The sequence below is a fragment of the Podarcis cretensis genome, assembly GCF_951804945.1.
Source record: "Podarcis cretensis genome assembly, chromosome: 16".
In the NCBI taxonomy this organism is placed as follows: Eukaryota; Metazoa; Chordata; class Lepidosauria; order Squamata; family Lacertidae; genus Podarcis; species Podarcis cretensis.
In genome coordinates this window covers 2,243,042-2,247,325 of record NC_137186.1, presented here as the reverse complement: position 1 = coordinate 2,247,325, position 4,284 = coordinate 2,243,042, and the positions used below count along the sequence as shown (strand labels likewise).

The 4,284-nt window shown below is 43.7% G+C and overlaps 1 long non-coding RNA gene across 1 annotated transcript; it reads left to right on the top strand.

Annotated features, from left to right (window-relative positions):
- The first annotated feature begins 1,817 nt into the window (after positions 1 to 1,817).
- Positions 1,818 to 3,427, top strand: LOC307205247. The gene is made up of 2 exons (XR_013833953.1): positions 1,818 to 1,861; positions 2,989 to 3,427. It is a non-coding gene; the product is annotated as an uncharacterized lncRNA (long non-coding RNA).
- The last annotated feature ends 857 nt before the right edge of the window (positions 3,428 to 4,284 follow it).

Below are 4,284 nucleotides of genomic sequence, written 5' to 3'. Positions count from 1 at the left end.
ATAAGAGTTTAGGTGACAGGCTCTCCTTTGCATAAATCACCACTCCTCTCTTCTTCACTCTGTCCGAAGAAATAAATTCCTGGCCTAATCTTTTATTTATTAACACTTTTTTGTGGAGCCTAGTCACGTGTGTTTCTTGCGATCATAGTTGGCTTTGAGAATGAGCTTAAAGGTGGGGGAATCACACTTCCCCTGTTGTGTTTTATTAAGTTACTTTATTTTTCTGTGGCATTTTGTTTTTAAAATTGTTTCCAGCTTCCATGATGATCTGTCTGTATCTACCTATCTTTCTACTCATTACATAAATATATGCAGAGTATCATGCAGAGTATCAACATAATACAGTGGTACCTCAGTTTTCAAACGTCTCCGTCAATGGACATTTTGGTTTACAAATGCTGTAAACTCAGAAGTAAATGCTTCGGTTTTCAAACACGCCTCGGAAGTCAAACATGCCACACGGCTTCCGCTGAGTGCAAGATCCTGAGAACTAGCTGTTGGCTGTTGAGTCCTCGGTTTTTGAATGTTTCAGAACCAAGCTACCACTGTACCAAGAGATTGTGTGATACACTGGTTGGTGTGTTGGGCTAGGGCCCAGGAGATGAAACTTCTGCCATGAAACTTCCTGGGGAACCTGGGCTCATCTACATTCCACAGTCCAGTCAAGTTGCAGGGTTGTTGTGATGATTAAATAAGAGAGGTGGGATCATGTATACCCCACCTTCTGCTCATTGGAAGAGCAAAACAGAGGTAAAAATATTCAAAGAAGTATCGCGTACTGGATAACACAAGATGTTACACAGTATGGGGAGAGACTTGGGGGAATGTATGGATCTATCTGTTTTCAATCTATCTCACTCTAGCACAGTGGTTCTCAACCTTGGGTCCCCAGATGTTTTTGGCCTACAACTCCCATGATCCCTATTTCACAGGACCAGTGGTCAGGGGTGATGGGAGTTGTAGGCCAAAAACATCTGGGGACCCAAGGTTGAGAAAGGCTGCTCTAGCATGTGCTCCTTTCATCCTGGCTTCCCATTAATCTGTGAGCAGTTGATGATGATGATGATGATGATGATGATTATTATTATTATTATTATTATTATTATTATTTTAAGAGAGTCCAAAATAACCTATTTTTTAAAAAGGCATATTCTCACAAAATAACACATTGGAAGCAGTTCTGAACATAGTGAGAATAGACCACCGACCAGGTAGCTGACACTAGATGGGACACACGTTGGGATACAGCGGACTCTGACAGGATGTGATGTAGCCACAAGACATCTTGGAGGGATGGAGCTGGGTCTGAAAACTCCTTTATAAACTCCTTTATAAAGATGTTGAACATCAACGGGCCCAGGATAGAACCCAGCGGCACCCCACTTGCCCCTTGAGTTGAATTTGGTAGACTTGGTTTAAAGTGAACATCTGTAGGAATTTTAAGGGAAATGAAAAGGGACTTCTGTAAAATAAAGGAAACTGTTGCAGAATGGGAGGGTGGAGTTTACAAACACCTCTAGGATACAGTTCACTGGGAGTTCGCAGCCTTGGCATGTGTATGAAAAGGAGGAAAATAACAATTTTTTAAAGTGCACTAAATAATCACAGGTATTAACAGCTAGATGATGAAAGAGGATTGGCAGCGTACAATTTGAAAATAATAAACACAGGTCAGGTAAGGAAAGGCTACATAAAAGCAGGTTGGATTAATTAGTAGGCACTTTGTTAGGCAGAACACCTGTAGACGTTTTGGGCTTCAAGGGAGGGACTTGCTCTCCTTGCACCGTATAAAAGGACCTTTGAGTCGCGATTCTTCCATCAGCTCCTCTCAGCTCCACCTGAATATTTCACTGAGAACTTGGTAAGTGAGAGAATTTCACATCTTTTATTGCCTCTTCCATACGAACTGCATGCTCTCCATCTCCTTCTTTGAACCTAGACCTGCTTCTGCTTTCTGATCATGTTCAGCATCTTGCACTCAACTTTAGAGAGTTAGATTTTGAGGAAGATGTATTTTCCATGGGGTCAAGTTCACAATTGTCTACGCCATGGCTAGGGAACATCTTTGGTTCTTCAGGAGCTGCTGGTCTACAGCACCCATCAGCCTTTGCCCTTGGCCCTGCCATCCAGAGCTGATGGATGTTGGAGTTCATCAGCATCTGGAAGGTCTCAGAAGTTACTTCATTCCTGGTCTACACAGACTGGTTGTAGCTCTCCAGGGCTTTGAACAGGGCTCTTTTCCTGACTTACCTTGAGAGACCAAGGAGTGAACCAGGGGAAATGAGGTAGAAAGGCACGTGATCTACTCATTCTTTCTATGTTTCTCAGAGTTAGGTGCTTCCAACAACCATGTAAGTTAGGTGAGTGTCATCATCCCAATATTGTACATTGGCAGCAGTAGTTGTGAGGGAGGGCTAATGGTGAAAAGGGAGAAGAACCAGAAACGTAGCTAAAGTCTAAAAAATAATCACATGCACCCAAGTAATAATTTCAGGATTTCCTGGAACAGATTTCTCAGACACCAAATGCCTGGGCAGACAGGAATGGTTTTAGATCCTTCCTCAAAGTTAATAATAAGGCAGGCAGAGCTCAGTGGGGCTGGCATTCCAGAAATGGAAGCTGCCCTTCAAGGTCACTTCATTTGCCACCCCAGTGACACCACAACTAAGAAGGATGCCACTGTTCCAGTATTGCTGGTTTGGATTCATTGATGATAGGTTTTTAATTGAATTGCTTATTATGTCTTAATATTTTCATCTTTGCACTATATATCTCCCAGACCCTGCTGGTGTTGGTGATCATTATTTATTGGTTTTTCTTAAAAATAATGATAAACTGTTGATTGTAAGAGGGTTGGGGGGGGGGACTGAAAGAGGTTTACAAAGCAGGTGCTGCTGCTGATACAATTTCTCAAAACTGAATGAATGAATCATGAATGAAGAGGGTGGATGTTTAACCCATCCTCAAAACCGCAACCTATCCTTTCAGACCCAGCTCCATCCCTCCACGATGTCTTGTGGCTTCGTCTCATCCTGCCAGCCCTGCTGCGCCCCATCCTGCGTCAGCTACCCGGTCGGGGGTGTGGGCTCACTGTGCTCCCCTTGCGGTGGTGGCATCTCAGGGGGCTTGGCGTCCTATGGTGGAGGAGTGTCATCGAGTAGCCTTGGCCTGACCTCTGGGGGCAACGTTGGCTGCCTCAATCAGCTGCCACCATCTGAAATACTCATCCAGCCACCTCCCTGTACTGTGGTCCTCCCAGGAGTAGTCCTTGCCGCCTCCTGTGAGCCACTTCGAGTGGGAGGAAGCACTGCCTGTGGTGGGGGGTCCTCTCTTGGTGGAAGTGTCCGCTCTAAATATTGTTGCTATTAATAGGAGAGCCCAGGCAAGGCGCCGCCTCCTTTCATTAAAGCTTAGCTTCAGCATGGAACCTGTTCTCTGTGAGTTTCTGTTGTGTTCCTCCCACACTTCAACACCACCACCCCACATTTCAATTTCCAGCACTAATCGAGACCCCTAAAATGCATAACACCTTTTTTTTGTGTGTATGGGCATGGCAGCAATTTTACTATGCTAAGCTAAATACTAAACAAAGGAAAGTGTCAGGGTTTTTTTTTTAAATAATAATAATAATAATAATAATAATAATAATAATAATAATAATAATAAAATTTATTTATACCCCGCCCTCCCCAGCCAAGGTCGGGCTCAGGGCGGCTAACAAGCAGGGGATCTGATCTTCCCTTTTAATACAGAGAGGTTGGAATCCCTAGATGCCCTGAAACATCTTCTCTTTCAGATTTCAGAATGCGTGAACATTCGGTGCCTGTACCATGTGAAACATCAGGTTGATGGCTAGATGGCACCACAACCTATGGTGGCCTGCATTTTCCTTATTTATTTCTTGCTTTAGAGGCAAGATGGAATTGCTGTCACATTCAGGGAGGCCAGCAAAAGGTAGGAGCAGAGTCTGCTTCATGCTGCTGGAAGGACTCTGTGTGGAAGCGTTTGGTTTTGCTTGGTTTAATTGGCAGCTAGTCTGGGAAGGAAGGGACAGGTTAAGAGTGGTGGGTTAATCAAATGAGGCAGTATTGCATTGAGGGCACTCTTTGTCAATTATGATGAGATCAAAGACCACTTTCAGAGTTGCTTGCATTATCGACAACTACATGAAACATATAAAGAAGACTGTAAGAAAGGATTTAGTTATACTAGATCTAGGTTTCAAACGGAAGTGATTGAAGGGAAAGTGAAACAACTGAAGGCCACATATAGCAGACTATTAGA